At 39.9% G+C, this 16,785-nt stretch overlaps 1 long non-coding RNA gene across 1 annotated transcript in view; it reads left to right on the top strand.

Annotated features, from left to right (window-relative positions):
- Positions 1 to 13,096: 13,096 nt before the first annotated feature.
- LOC125799404 (uncharacterized) overlaps positions 13,097 to 16,785 on the top strand; it is an 89,344-nt gene continuing 85,655 nt past the window's right edge. The window contains exon 1 of the long non-coding RNA XR_007438297.1: positions 13,097 to 13,153. This is a non-coding gene — a long non-coding RNA (uncharacterized LOC125799404). The remainder of the gene's footprint in view (positions 13,154 to 16,785) is intronic.

Genomic DNA, 16,785 nt, shown 5'->3' on the forward strand with positions numbered 1-16,785 from the left:
TAAGGAGGACGCTGAGGAGGATTAACCCCCGGAAAGCTGCCGGCCCGGACAACATCCCCGGACAGGTGCTAAAAGACTGCGCAGACCAGCTCTCGGACGTCCTGGCCGACATTTTCAACGCGTCCCTCATCCAGGCAGCTGTCCCCACTTGCCTGAAGACCGCCACCATCATCCCGGTCCCCAAGAGCTCCACAGTGACAGGTCTGAATGACTACCGGCCAGTAGCCCTCACTCCGATAGTCACAAAGTGCTTTGAAAGACTGGTTCAGACCCACATCAAAGCCACCATCAACATCACTGTGGATCCACACCAGTATGCATACAGGAAGAACCGATCCACAGAGGATGCCATTTCCTCCGTGGTCCACACTGCCCTCACCCACCTGGAGCAGAAGGATTCCTACGTTCGGATGCTCTTTGTGGACTTCACATCTGCTTTCAACACCATGATTCCTCAGACACTGATAACCAAACTCTCCTCACTTGGACTGAGCTCTTCCCTGTGCAACTGGGTCCTAGACTTCCTGACCAACAGGGCGCAGTCTGTGAGGATTCACAACATCTCCTCCCCCACTATAATCCTCAGCACTGGCTCCCCTCAGGGCTGTGTGCTGAGCCCCCTCCTGTTCACACTGCTCACATATGACTGCTCACCTCTCCATCCAGGCTGTCATATTGTGAAGTTTGCGTACGACACGGCAGTGGTTGGATGCATCACGAACAGAGATGAGTCCAGCTACAGGCAGGAGGTGGAACACCTGGAGGATTGGTGCAGAGAAAACAACCTCTGCATCAATGTAAAAAAGACAAAGGAGATGATTGTGGACTTCAGAAGGGGCAAGCATGCCCACCTCCCCCTGCACATTGGAGGATCTGCGGTGGAAGTGGTTGACAGCTACAGGTACTTGGGTGTGCACCTGACCAGCAACCTCACCTGGAGCAACAACACTTCCACTCTGGTCAGGAAGGCACATCAGCGGCTCTACTTCCTCAGGAGGCTGAGACGAGCTGGACTCGGGAGCGCAGTCCTCTCCTCCTTCTACAGATGTGTGGTGGAGAGCGTCGTGTGCTCCAGCATCAATGTGTGGCATGGAAGCTGCTCTGCTGCAGACAGGAAAGCTCTGCAGAGGGTGGTGAAGGCTGCACAGAGGATTGTTGGAGTCAGCTTCCCCAGCACCACAGACATTTACACCTCCAGGTGCAGGAAAAGGGCCACCTGCATCAGGAAGGATCCCACCCACCCAGCACACGCACTTTTTGTCCCACTCCCCTCAGGCCGGAGGCTGCGGAGCATTAAGTGCAAAACAACAAGACTCAGAAACAGCTTCATTCCGGAAGCTGTAAGACTCTTAAACTCCACTTAACAACACACTGCACTGACACCAAGGACAAATTACTGTTTACTGTTTACCAACATGGTCACTTTACTTGCACTGAGACACTTTATCTCCACTGCTCTAATTCACATTATCATGCTGCTATAGCACACTTGCACTCTGGACTTCATGTTGCTGAACCTTCTACTCTCTATTTATTTTTTTTATTCTTGGGATATTTATCTATCTATTTTGTATATTCTATTTCTTTTATTGTATTCTTTTTTTTATCTATATATCTATTAATAACAGCTCTTTGGGTGTAAAACTGGATCGTGAGATCACAATTTCGTTCCACCTCATGTACCACATGTGATGCGAATGACAATAAAATCTCCTTGAATCCTTGAATCCTTGATGCTGGAGAACAAAACTAAAACTCCTGTGTACTTCAGCAGAGTGTCATTTTTGGGAAAATGTAAGGATTTAACCTTTTTTATTATATTTTGGCTTCTTTATCTTTTATCTAATTCTGTGTTTTTTATGTTTGAAATAGTGGTATATTCATTTACACTTTGGTTTTCTTTCTTACTAAACAAATCTTAATATGTTAAAATGAATGAATGACATTTACTCTAACTTTAATTTGATTGCAGACAGTATGAATCCAATTTATATTCATGTTTAATCTGTTCAGCTTAGTTTCATATATGACTATTTGTTTATTTTGGAGTATTTTAGCCCCTTCAGGAACACAGATGTGGTGAATTGTCAGAGATAATTATCTTCACAGTATCTACAGGATCGTCATCTTATTATCGTGGCCAACATATCGTGATAGTATCGTATCGTGTGATGCCCTGTGATTCCCAGCCCTACACTGCAGTGTTGAAATTCAGTAGTAAACAGTGCTAAAACATGGATAACTGCTGTACATGTGTCAGGATCAGGTTGCCTGCTCTCGGCGTGTGTTATGAGATGTGAAAAACACATTCTGATGGTGTTTTTAGTGGAATAATCCTGGAACCCTTTCATCTGCTCGCTCTGAGCCCTCAGTGCCAGACTGATGTACTTTTCCCTCTCGCCTTCTAAGATCTGCTGAGGAATGCTGCTTAATTTCTAAGTATGCTTACATAAAAGTACAGTTCTGTGCTTATCCAAGAACTCCAGAGAAAACTTCTGATGAGAGGCCAGAGGAGCAGGGCTGCTGCAGGCCAGGGAATTTATGATGAAGCTGGGGAAACCTTTCAGACGTTTTCTCTAAAGCTTTGGAAACACTACAGAACTTTTAAAGTGGGATCAGATTATAAACAGACTGGATATGTTACACTACATAACTGTTTTGTTTTTAGCTGTTTTTACTGAGAGAATCACTACACACTACACGACTGAGCAAGATCCACTACACCACCAGACCCCTGACCCCACCCCTCACCATGCATGTGACTCATGTTACCTAGGAGATTCAGATTCAGCCAACATGGAGGTACACCAGCTTGTTGCAGTCATTGATTGGGGTGTTATTTGAATGTTGAGTAAAGTAGTGGGTTGGGTAATGCGGTGGGTTGTTGGGTAAAGTGGTGGACTGGGTAAATGTCTGGCTTGGGTAAAGTGGGAGAATGTTGGTAAAGTGTTGGGTTGGGTAAAATGTGGGGATGTTGGTGCTGGGTTTGGTAAAGTGGTGGGTTGTTGGGTAAAGTGGTGGGACGTTGGGTCAAGTGCTGGATTGGGTAAAGTGCTGGCTTGGGTAAATGGTGACTTGTTGGGTAAAGTGGTGGGTTGGAAAAGTTCTGGGTCAGGTAAAGTGGAGGGTTTGGTAAAGTGGTGGGTTGTTGGGTAAAATGCTGGATTGGGTAAAGTGATGGATTGGGTAAAGTGGTGGGTTGGGTAAAATGTGGGGATGTTGGTGCTGGGTTTGGTAAAGTGGTGGGTTGGGTAAAGTGGTGTGTTGGGTAAAGTGGTGGGTTGTTGGGTAAAGTGATGGGTCAGGTGAAGTGCTGGTTTGGGTAAAGTGGTTGGTTGTTGGGTAAAGTGCTGGATTGGGTAAATTGATGGATTGAGTAAAGTGGTGGATTGGGTAAAGTGGAAAGTTGGGTAAAGTGGAGGGTTTGGTAAAGTGCTTGGTTGGGTAAAATGCTGGCTTGGGTAAAGTGGAGAGTTGGGTAAAGTAGAGAGTTGGGTAAAGTGGAGGGTTGGGTAAAGTAGAGAGTTGGGTAAAGTGGAGGGTTGGGTAAAGTGCTGGCTTGGGTAAAGTGGAGGGTTAAGTAAAGTGAAGAGTTGGGTAAAGTGGTGGGTTGGGTAAAGTGATGGATTGGGTAAAGTGATGAGTTGGGTAAAATAGAGAGTTGGGTAAAGTGGAGGGTTGGGTAAAGTGGAGGGTTGGGTAAAGTGCTGGCTTGGGTAAAGTGGAGGGTTAAGTAAAGTGAAGAGTTGGGTAAAGTGGTGGGTTGGGTAAAGTGATGGATTGGGTAAAGTGATGAGTTGGGTAAAATAGAGAGTTGGGTAAAGTGGAGGGTTGGGTAAAGGGCTGGGCTGGGTTAAAAAATTAAGGTTTGTGAACCTAAAACATTTCAGTAACCTTGAAATTATCCTCAAGTGCAGTCACAAAGATCATCAAAAAGGTTAAGATGAAACTGGCACTCATCAGGACTGCCCCAGGAAAGGAAGAGAGAAAGAGCGAGAGTTACCAGCCTCAGAAACCACAAGCTAACAGCTCCCCAGATAAGATCACGGACTAAATGCTTTACAGAGTATTTTGGTTTGTTTAAACACTTTTAAGTTATTACATGATTCTTTATGTGTTCCTTCACAGTCTGGATCACTTCACTAATCATTTACTTTGTAGGGAAAAAAAAGAATAAATAAATAACATTGCATGAGAAGGCGGCTCCAAATTGGACTTGTTTTCTTAACCCTATGCTTGTTTCTAGTATATATATCCACAGGCAGATTGAAACACCAGTATTTTATGGAAAACAGAATTCAAATTAACCTGAACTGATCAAGCTGGACTGGAACCATTTACCCTCCAACCCCACCTACAGGATCTGACGGGTTGCGCCCCTGCGCCTGGGCCGTTTCAGAACTAATGGCTCCGAGTGTGTGCTGTGTAAACACGACATGTGATACAGCGGTGGAAGCACATGGAGGTTTTCTTGCATGCTGGTAACGCGATAATGGGTGGTAAAATGTTGTTTGTTTAACTGCCCTCATTTTGGTGCACCACAATGTGCATGCAAGTTCATACAGGAGCGGATTCCTCGTAAAAAGAAAGGAAAGAGCCCGGGTGGGTTAGATGTGATGAGATCCAGAGAGAAGGCAGGGCATAACTGATAACAATCAACACAGAGCGGCAGGAATTCCTACAGCTCTACAACACGCAGCTGTGCTCACAAGTTCACGTACACTCAATTCGGCATTAGAGGGCTTTCAGACAGATGTTACAACATAATGTATATCTTAAATAGATTTTAGGAAATCGACCTTAAAAATATACATTCAAACCACCTAATACAGGTGCATCTAAACAAAAATCAAATACATATATATATTACACACAGAGTGATCTATTTTAAGCGTTTATTCTATTTATTGTTGATTGATGATTATGGCTTACAGCCATTGAAAAAACTCAAAAATCAGCGTCTCAAAAAGAAAATAGAATAAATATACTGTAAAAGCAATTGATACTTTTGGCAGTGTGGGCACTTTGCCAAGTCCTGCTGAAAAATGAAATCCTCATCTCCATTAACGTTGTCAGCAGAGAGTGCTGTAAAATCTTTGGAAATCAAGGGATCAGAGTCTGGAGGAAGAGTGGAGAGACACACAGTCCAAACTGCTCGAGGTCTAGTTTGAAGTTTCCACCAATCAGTGATGGTTTGGATAAAGAGACATGTCATCTGCTGCTGTTGATCCACTGTGTTTTATTATCAAGTCTAAAGTCAGTGCAGTTTTGTTTTCCCACAAAATCTTACAGCACTTCATGCTTCCCTCTGCTACTGACAACTTTTATGGAGATGCAGATTTCATTTTCCAGCAGGACTTGGCACACTGCCAAACACATGTTAGCCACAATGCTAACAGCAGGCTTCACTGGGGTTGATGCATGTTAGCCATAATGCTAGCAGTGGTGCTCAGCAGGGTTGAAGCAACTATGCTAACACTTACCCATTGTTGTTGTAAGTGTTTAGCATCTTTGGACTTTACAACACTATTTTGAGAACACAGAAATCACATAATCCTCCTTTCAAATTGACTTTTTTAATTTTATTTAAATTATTTTTCCATTTTTCTCCCAATTTTAGCTAGGCCAATTGTCCCATCTATTTAGCTCCTGATTATCCTCAGCTGTATCCACCTCCTCCAATACATGTGAAGTCAGACTCCACCTCCTTTTGAACATTGCAGAGTAGCATCACAGCGATAACGCTCGTAGGAAAGCGCAGCGACTCGGTTCTGATATACATCAGCTCACAGACGCAGCCTTGTGCTGATCCACATCACCCTACTATTGATGAGGAGAAAGAGCGCCATCTACTTTACTCACCCCAAAAGAGCAAGGTCAGTTGTGCTCTCTCAGGGCTCTGGCTGCTGATGAGAAGCTGCATGACCAGCAATCTCTCTATCATACTTGCATTATTAGCAGTACTCTTTTGATTCAAAAAACAAGAAAGAAAGAGCAGAAGTGGGTCACTGCAGTAAATCTACACCCCCTGAAGACAGGAAAAAGGATGGAGTTTATTCAGGAGAAATCTGATTCACTCTGACAGCAACAGGTGATGCTGGAGGAGTATATGATAGCCTGCCAAGAGGCAACACCTTTGAATCTGCAGCCAGATGGAGCGATGCCAGGCTTGGGCAATAGTGAAAGATTCCTGGGCAGACGCTCTGCATTGCTTTGTTCTTGAGCTGAAACCAAAAACACATGTCTGGAAATAGACTTTTCCCCTGTCTGGAACATGTCATGCCGTCTTATCTGGAGGATGTCACTGCTGACTGTGGTAAACTTTTTTTTTTTTCATAACCACTGTCTGTCCTGAATGGTTTAATGGCAGCTTTTGTCAACTGATGAGCTAAATAAAATAATTTCCTACACAGCAAAGACTAGACAAAATATTTAAAAACTGTATTTACCAATGTATTTACTCACCCATCTTACAAATTCAGGTTCCAATCACCCCCATGGCAACATACTGTATGTATAAAACCAAGCAGCTGGTCATTTCTCATAAGCTCAGTGAATAAATGAATGAATGAATGAATTAAATTCAACTTATGTAACGCCTTTCAGAAAACCCAAGGACGCTTTACAATTTACATGTTTTATGTACAACCATTTATACTCAGCACTCATTCACACTCATCCGGTAAAAAGCGGCAGCCAATAGCGCACAGCATACTCTCAACCGGAAACCACCGTCCACCTGGAGGACTGCATCGGGCACTACAGCATTTACCCAGGACAGAGTGCCAATCTATATCTGGGCACAAACATACATACATTTGTACATACACACAATCTTATGTACATACCACACACTTTACTCATACACACAGATCAATTTAGAGTATATATATATATATATATATATATTTTTTTTTTTTTTTAGCAATTGAGAGCATCTTATTAACCTGATCTCCATCTTTTTGGACTGTGGGAGGAAACCCACGCAGACACAGGGAGAACATAAAAGCTCTACCCAGATAGGGACTTGAACCCAAGACCCCAGTGCTGGGAGGTGAACGTGCTAGCCACTAAGCCACCCTGTCGCCAGTGAACTCCAGCACTGTGGTACCATGATAGGATGCAGAGTCACTACATCACCTCACACAGATTTAATGGAATCGAGAGTTTACATGGCTAAAACACACTCAATACACACTTAATTAAGAGAATTATAACACGCCTTTTGTGTGTTTCGAGACGCGCAAAGCATACTTTTCCCGTCGTTACAACAGCAAAGACACACTGACAAGCCCTAAATCAAGATGCACAGTGCTTAGTTGACAACTCGCCTATAGATTGCTAAAATAGGGAGACGGGGGGACCTTCACTAGCATGCATAATCAGGGTATAGAGTTACTTTTTACTATAGTTTTAAAAAGAATATATAAAATATAACTTAAAAGTCTTAAAATATAGTTTTAGTGTGTATCTGAAGCAGTGACTAGGCTTGGCACAATAATTACCTCTCATCTATACCTCTCACTATAGCTTCCCCTCACCACTCCTAGGGTGATGTGGATCAGCACAAGGCTGCGTCTGTGAGCTGATGTATCAGAACCGAGTCGCTGAACTTTCCTCCAAGCGTTAGCACTGTGATGCTACTTGGTAATGCTGCATCAGCAGCAGTTCAAAAAGAGGCGGTGGCTGAATTCACATGTGTCGGAGGAGAAAAATCAGAAATAATATTATATTGAATATATTGTCCAAAAAGTAGATGACTGCAGCTCTAGTAGAGACTTCAGTAAAATTCTGAGAACAGTTCTGAGTTGGAGTTAAGAGTTGTTGGTGTTATCTGATCAAGTGGCCCCATGGCGTCTCCAGTCCAGTGGAGCTTGAGGATCTTGAGTGGTGGTGGTGGGGGTTGGAGGGTCTGCATGGTCTATTTCTGCTCCATTAAGACTGCATGCAGAAGGAGGCCCTACAGCCCAGCCCAGCGCCAGTCTGAGGACACCCCCCCCCCCCTCTCAGACGACAACCCCCGCCCCCACCCCCCCCCCCCCCCCCCCCCCAACCCGCCGGAGCTTTTCATCTCGAATCGTGCAAACCAGCACCAACAGCCTGAGGGCCTGAGAACCTGCTCCAAACACAACAACACCAACAACAACAAACACAACAACAACACCGTCTGCTCTGGAACAGGACGAGGGGCTGGGCCTGTGGGGACGAAGGTGATCCAGGTGGGGACACAGGTGTAGACTGGGTTTCGGGGGGGAGGGGGACGCAGTGTTCCTGCCGCCTTTCATACCCTGCCAGAACAGAAACCGGTCCTCCACGACTGGTGAACCAGATCTAAAGAATACATGCAGAGTAACGAGAAGGACGGTAGTTTTTTTTAGACCAAATAAATAAGAATAAACTAATTTTACTTGTTTGTTTATCTGTGTTGCACTGTTTTAAACATTTTGTCACAAAGTACGTTTGGAAAGAGCAAAATAAAAAAGAGTATTTCCTAAAGAAACCGAGACAATTTGAAAAGACAGGACAGTGCAGTACCGATACGGTATATTAATGTGCATAGTGAGGATAAGGTGCAGAGATGTGTAACATACTCTAACATATAGAACATATATAATCACAGCAGTTACTGACGTAGAGAGTTTATACTTTTTGAGAGTAGCAGCAAATATTGCTATTAGGAATAGACACATTTCAGTCTCTGTGTGCTGAGTGCGTGTGTGTGAAGTACAGTCTTTGTGTGTGTGGGGGGGGGGGGGGGTTCAGCTCTGTCTCTGTGTGTTGAGGAGTCTTACTACCTGGTGGAAGAAGAAGCAGTTGCAGAGTCTGGTAGTGGAGGCTCTGTGTGTTGAGGAGTCATACTGCCTGGTAGAAGAAGCTGTTGTAGAGTCCGATAGTGGAGGCTCTGTGTTAAGGAGTCTGACTGCCTGGTAGAAGAAGCTGTTGCAGAGTCTGGTAGTGGAGGCTCTGTGTGTTGGGGAGTCTGACTGTCTGGTGGATAAAGCTGTTGCAGAGTCTGGTAGTGGCGGCTCTGTGTCTTGAGGAGTCTGACTGCCTGGTGAAAAAAGCTGTTGCAGAGTCCGGTAGTGGCGGCTCTGTGTGTTGAGGAGTCTGGCTGCCTGGTGGATGAAGCTGTTACAGTTGCTGAATATAATATAGGATTCGGCCTAAGCCATTTTTGCCAATGTTTCGTTGCCAAGTATAGATCACATTTTGCACACCTTATGCTAAGTTTGAGCTGATCTTGCCATTTCCCAGAGTATTTGATTCAATTTACATGCATATTTCATTAAAAAATCTAATGAAAACTCGTATACAGAAACCAGGAGAAGTGAAATCAGGACGGGGATGTGAAATTGGGAAATTGGGCGCCACACCAGCCAGGAGGTAAGCTATGTTCAGTTCTTCCTCATGGTCCTCGGGGGAGGTGGGGGGCTGTTCTCAGAACAGAAAACAGAGGAACACAGTGGTGTTTTCACAGCGTCGGGTCACTTCAGGTCTAAACACGGTTTGACATCAGGAAGCTGTGGATCAGAGCCGAGCCCACGCACAGCAGAGCCCATTACCCCCATTAATGCCCCCCCTTATGGGCACCCAGACACTGACACCTCTCATTTCCTGTGTATGTAAAACACTAACTCACTAACACTGCGCTTCTACACAGTTTTCCTCACTTACCGTTTTATTATATTAAAGTTTCCCTGGTGAAAATAAAATATACTTAATTGTACTTAAAACATATTGAGAAATGTCTAAGTATGCTGTAAATATATTTAAAATATATTAAAAGTACATTAATATTATGCTTTCATCAAATGTTTGAAAGTAAACTTTGACCATACTTTTTAAAAAGTACAATATAGTGTATTTTAAATAAATAGACTACTATGAAGTACACTTTTAGTTTAATGTAATTTAGAATACATCTTTTCAATTCTTAGTACATTTCTAATATACCCGGTGTATAATATATAGTGATGCAGTTGCAATACTAATTTACTATATATTATAATTTTACTATAAGCATATTTAAAATATATGGGGTTACATACATGAAGTAGTTTAAATGTTTAAATGTTACTTAATATATTTAAAATTGTTCTATTTTAGTACAGTTAAGTACACAATTTAAGTAAGACTTTTGTACTATTTTTATACAATTAAAGTATAATAAGTACAAAAAAGGTTGCTCCATTTTAGCACTCTTTAAATATACTGATTAATAATAATGTGGCTACAAGAACACTTTAGTGCACTATAGCATAATAATGCTTAGTATACTTTAATCTACCTTTTTATTAGGGTTAAGTCTTTGGTTTATGTTTTATTTGATTTTAGTTTACATTTGTATGATTTTGGTTTGTTATATATATATATATTGCTGCTCTCTCACTTCTCATCATTTTTATTACTGTCATGGTTTGTTTTCTTTAGATTCTTATTTTGAATTGAACCAGTTTACTGTATTAATATGTATCTTATTTGTTTTAGATCTTATTTTAATAGTGGTGTCAATCGATTAACAAATGTAATCAGTATGTAAATTTGTTCTTCTTAAGATGCTTAAGTTTTTATAAGGGATATTTTAATGTAAATAAAAAAATGGCTGTAAAAATTGTAAAATGCAATTTTATTTATATTTGTGGTGTTAATAAAAATATTAATATATACTTACTTGTATGTTTGAGGGAAGATAAAGGCGTAACATGTGGCCCTGGATTAAAAAAAATAAAGATAAATTAGATATAGAGGAAACTTTTTTACTTTGTTGTAAAACATCTCAGCTTGGTTGTAAGGATTTCTGAATTAGAACTTAATTTGCTAAATATAAAATAAAAAAATCTTAGAAAGTGTTTGGTATTGCACACATGCTCACAATGGGGGGATGACCATTTAAATGGCCTGGAGTAAATATGTAACAGCCAGTATTCGGTAATGTGTACACTGTCCCTTTAAGAGACTTTTGTGTATGTAAGTAACTTGCATTAAAATAATAATAATAATAATAATAATAATATCGTACTGATTCCAAATGAATTGCTTGTGTTACATAGATTTTTTACGTAGTTATTTTATATCTTTATAATGTTCTGTCTTTTTCTACATATAATATCAATCAATATTAAGAGTATTATCTTGTCTACATTGTAAATGAGGGCCACCATTAATGTACTCTGAGTTTAAATAAAGCTTGCTGTGGTGCTGCTGAGTGTGTGTTTGCTAGGTCGAGTTACTTGACTGTTGCTTGAGTTGCTATGGTGTCCCAAGGGGTTGCTATAATGTAGCTTATAAGTGTTTGCTAGATAGCTGCTATGCTGTAACTAGCTGATTGGTTGTTGTGGTGTTTGCTATGTGTTAAGCCTTCCAATTCCTCTACAGACTTTTCCACCTTCTCACTTCAACTCCAATTCCCAGAATGCACTGCGCAGTCATGTGACACAGCCAGCCAATCAGTAGCAGATTGGCAGATCAGCCTTACCTGTGTTTTGATTCTTTTCAGCTGTTTTCCTTTGTGTATATACTGGTCTGTTTGATCTGATTTTTGCAAAGTATTGTTTGGCTTATTTTGCGATGATCAGTGATGGTTTGGAGAGACATGTCATCTGCTGGTGTTGATCCACTGTGTTTTATTATCAAATCCAAACTCAGTGCAGTTTTGTTTTCCCTCAAAATCTTACAGCACTTTATTCTTTCTTTTGTTAACAACTTTTATGGAGATGCGGCTTTCATTTTCCAGCAGGACTTGGCACACTGCCCACACTGCCAAAAGTACCCACTGGTCTTATATAGAATATAATATTCTACTTTTCTGAGACACATTTTTGGGTTTTTATTGGCTGTAAGCCGTAATCATCAACAATAAAATAAATAAAAACACACTAACTGAAATAAATAAAGGAATAAACTTTTCAATGCTATTCAAATTTTTTTGAGATGCACTAGTATATCCTGTGTACTAGCTCAGGTCCGTAAATAAAAGTTGATTAATTGATTGAAACACTCCAAAACAGAATTGGAAAAAAAAATAAATATAAATGCCAAAAAAGCCAAACCCTCCTCCATGTTCAGTAATAGCAGCTCTGCTTTGGGTTTAATTTCCAAGGAACTGCAGACGAGAGCGTCTCGAGGCTGTTTCAAATAAACAGGGCGAATCAATACACAGCCAGTACATCTATTCTCGTTAGAAGTGCCGAGCTCTCGGCCCGACATGACAATTGGCCAATTTAGCGAGACGTAACAGCAGCACACAACAGGAGCACAGAAGGTAATTGAGTCTGATATCAGGGCCGCGCTGCACCCGGACGACTCAGACTTTATTTTTCTTACTGTGCGCCTCTAACAGCACCTCATTACTCCGGTGGCGGCGTCCGAGGCGTCCGAATAAAGGCCTCCTGTTCCTCCGCCTGCACTACTGTCTGCTGCTCATAATGCACCATAATTATTTTCCTCCATCCCCTCGTTCTGCAGCTGTTTGTTCAAGAGGACAACGCTCCTACCGTGGATTTAAATGGAAAGACATGGATGTAAACAAAATCCGAAAAAGAAAAAAAGAAAGAAAGAAAGAAAGAGAGAGAGGCTACTCCCTTCCTTTCTCTCTCTCTCTCTCTCTCTCTCTCTCTCGCGTCGTCCTTCATCACATAAACTGTTTACCCTACACATACAGTATACGCAGTCTATAACAATAGGCCTACACAAGCCCTGCACTCTAATGATATACTGTTTTAATCACAAGCCACAGCTCTGATTTTGCTTAGCTATTTATAGCTATATGTTTGAGTAAAATTAACATTGTTGTTTTGTTCTATAAACTACAGACATCATTTGTCCCAAATAAATTCCAAATAAAAATATTGTAATTTAAAGCACTTATTTGCAGAAAATGAGAAATGGCTGAAATAACAAAAACCTCAAATAATGCAAAGAAAAAAACAAGTTCATATTCATTAAGTTTTAAGAGCTCAGAAATATTCAATCAATATTTGGTGGAATAACCCTGGTGGTTTTTAATCACAGTTTTGTTCATGCATCTTGGCACCATGTTCTCCTCCTCCAGTCTTACACACTGCTTTTGGATAACTTTATGCCTGCATTCAAGCAGTTCAGTTTGGTTTGATGGCTTGTGATCATCCATCTTCCTCTTGATTATATTCCAGAGGTTTTCAATTTGGTAAAATCAAAGAAACTCATCATTTTTAAAGCCCCACTAGGTAGGATTTCCTTGATTTTTGATCTTTTTTAAAGGAGTAAAATTACAGCTTGAAAGTCACTGCAGCGCTGCATTGAGGTGTAATAGGAGGAATAGCGGTGCTCTCGTGTCTGTGCCGGAGCTCCTCTGAGCTCAAACCAGACTCTGTAAGTTTTCAGAGGCGGCCGGGACCAACGCTCGCGAGAACTGCAACCTGCTTTCCGACCTTTAGTTCTAACAGTTCTACAAGGACTACTGGTTCATTCTTTACAAACTAACATACAGACACTCTGGCAGAAGCTGGAAAGAGACCGAATATGTCTGTGAAAGCCAGAAAACGAGAGAGAAAATAATCCGCCTGAAACATTTATTACACTCTACAACTGTAGGGGGAGCTCACGAGCACAAAATCTCAATCCTACCTAGTGGAGCTTTAAGTGGTCTCATATTTTTCCCAGAGCTGTATATATTCGTCTTTTTGTGTGTCTGAGTAAAAGTATAGTTTGCTTTTACTTTGCATCACATTAAAGATTCTTATCACAGTTAGGCTTAAAGGAGATCTACAGTATTTAGATCAGGGTTGTCCAAACTACGGCCCGCGGGCCATTTGTGGCCCGTTTTCTTTTTTGGAGTGGCCCGCGAGGTATTTTAGAAATAGAATGAAAGTTGGCCCGCTGTTAAGCAGGTTTTTATAATGTGAGATTCAAAGTTTGAACGCTAGGTGTCAGAAAATCGGGCCAAAGAGTCTAAAAGCGGAGAGGGTGCGCATTTCTAGCGCAGAAAAACGGGCCAAAGAGTCTAAAAGCGGAGAGAGTGCGCATTTCTAGCGCAGAAAAACTGGGCAAAGAGTCTAAAAGTTGGCGTAATTAAGGAGTTTAATATTAAGAGACATCATGAAATAAAACATCAATTTGAAAAATCTTAGTTTACACAACACTGTCAAAGATAAAGATCAAAGTAAAAATGGTCTGTAAATGAAATAATCAGGAAAAAGTATTATTTAAAGTGGTATATTTCATTATTTGTTTTATTACAGAGTCTGTGGCCCGTGACTTCAAATATATTTCTCCTTCTGGCCCCCAACAAAACTTTTTGGACACCCCTGACTCAAATCCAGATCTGAAATCCAGAGTCTTGGTCGTTAGTATGTGTGTTTTCTTGTATTTTGTACATTTATTTATGTGAGTTTTGGTGTGGAGGCGGGTGGTTGCAGAAGGGGTACCCACTATATTCACTGCACGCCACTGTCAGACTCATTATAATGTAAACTAGAGAAAAGTACAGGCCTACTTTATATAAAATAATAAACACATGCTCTGTTTGAGGGGAGTGTGTTTGGGTGATATAATATAGGCAGAGTTACAGGAGGACACAGATCATACGACTCCATCAGCGCAGTGCCAGAGCAGCTCAGTGACGTTTGAGTTAAGTTCAGTAGGAGCCGCGAGACCGCAGGGCCTCGTTAAACAGCCAGGCGGAATATACAGGATCTCACAGGGCTTTCTGCTTAGGTGATGATGATGCAGTTAGATGCCATTTGAAACTCCTCAATAGCTGCATGAAGAGAATCTTATTGGCTAATTTTTATTTATGTCACTTTTTTGGCCATTTGTCAGCTTATATCTCTTCTCTTATCTCAATAAATAACAGCAGAAGTGGAAAAAGTACTGAAAAATTGTAATTTAGTAAAAGTACCTTTGCTTTGCTAAAATTCTACTCAAGTAAAAATAAAAGTACCCATCTAAAAATCTAAGTAAAAGTAAAAAGTCCTCAATTTAAAATGTACTTTGAGTAAAAGTTACATAGTTACTTTTAATTATTTGATGTAAAAAAGTACAACAAATCATATATTAAATCGTTTTTAATGAACTATTATTCCACATAATAATTTGGACCTTTCAGGCAGTATTTGTTCAGACCACCCCATAAAACATTTTTAAGAACAAGAGGAATATGATTCTATGATCCATTTTTTTCTTTAATGTTAAAAAGTTAGGGTCATATAGGCGACTATAAACCGTATTTTTATAGTTTTACAGTTCTTTTTTATTTTTTTAACTTGCCATTGCTACGCTTTAACTGCTATTTAGATGTTTTTTTTTTTTTTTTTTTACATTCAAGCAGATTGTTTAATGATAAAAATACTTGTGCTCCGGCACATTTCAGCAATTCAGACAATTGTTTTTTTTTCCAACATTTTTTTTTTTTTACTCAGTAACGGGGAGTTTTACACTGTAGCGGAATAAATTACTTGCGTCAAAATGTACTTAAGTAAAAGTAAAATTACCTATTTTAAAAACTACTTTAAAAAAATTACAAATTACTCATAAAATCTACTCAATTACAGTAATGTCAGTAAATATAATTCATTACTTTCAGTACAGAGAGTTTTTAGTGAACTGGGAAATTCTACTTTTAGCTACAGTGCACAACTATGCTGGAATTATTCACTATAGGAAACACTGAAGCTCAGATCACTGGAGTTACTGAATGTCACGCTTCCCTCTGTCTTCCAAGCCGATTCAGACTCCATTGCCCAGAATTCCACTGACACTCCTGCTCATCATCACATGATACTCACTCGGTCTCAGTCACCTGACTATTGATGGTTTTCACCTGCTTCTCTGTCCATTTATACCCTCCCCTTTGTTCAGTTCATTGCCAAGTTTTGACTAGCCACCTGACTAGCACTACTAGCATTTCTGTCGCTCTTGTTTGATTTTTTTGTGTATGGCCGTTGCTACTCCATTTTTTACTTTGAATTTTTGCGTAGCCCCTGTTTGCTAAGTTGTCTGACCTTGCATTTTATGGTATGTACCTGTTTAGCATTTATCCTGGTCTTGTAATAAAAGCCTCGCTCCTTTCTTAAACCTGCATGTGCCTGACTTCTGATCAGTCCTGACACTAAATCATTTTAAACTTTTAGTTTCTAATCACCATAAGAAAGACTGGGACTGTTTTAAATGAGTTTATTCTCCTTCTTTTTTTTAAATCTTCTTTCTTTTTATTTATTTATTAGTTTATTTGTTTTTTTTAGATTTTTATGACCTTAGTTCATTATTATTTATTTTATATATTTTTTTACATTCTTATAATTTTATTTTATCATTTGCTTTTACAATTATTTTTTTTCCTTTATAATTTCTTTACTTTTTATGTGCTAATTTTTTATGATAATTCTATTTTTTATATATTTATTTTATTCACTTCTATTAAATTCATTTATTTAATATTTGTATTTCTTGTATTATTTTTATTTCAAATTTTTTATATAATTTTTTTCAATCCATTATATACTGTAAATAATAAGCTGCATTGTAAATGAGGATCTCCCTCAATGTATTCCTGAGTGAAAATAAAGGTTGGTTGATTGATAGATTAATTGAATTAACACTTATTTTAAAGAGGACATATTATATATCTTTTTACACAAGTAAAAAGAAAACCACTCTCACATACAGATAAAGATCTCACCAGCTCTGTTCTTAACAGTTTTAGTTTCTTTCAGAATGAGCCATTTAAGGGTTCTGTCACTTTCATGCAAATTAAATCTGTTGATGGCCATGCCCAATGTTTATTGCTAAGCCTTTACCACATGTTAG

The sequence above is a fragment of the Astyanax mexicanus genome, chromosome 3, assembly GCF_023375975.1.
Source record: "Astyanax mexicanus isolate ESR-SI-001 chromosome 3, AstMex3_surface, whole genome shotgun sequence".
Lineage (NCBI taxonomy): Eukaryota > Metazoa > Chordata > Actinopteri > Characiformes > Acestrorhamphidae > Astyanax > Astyanax mexicanus.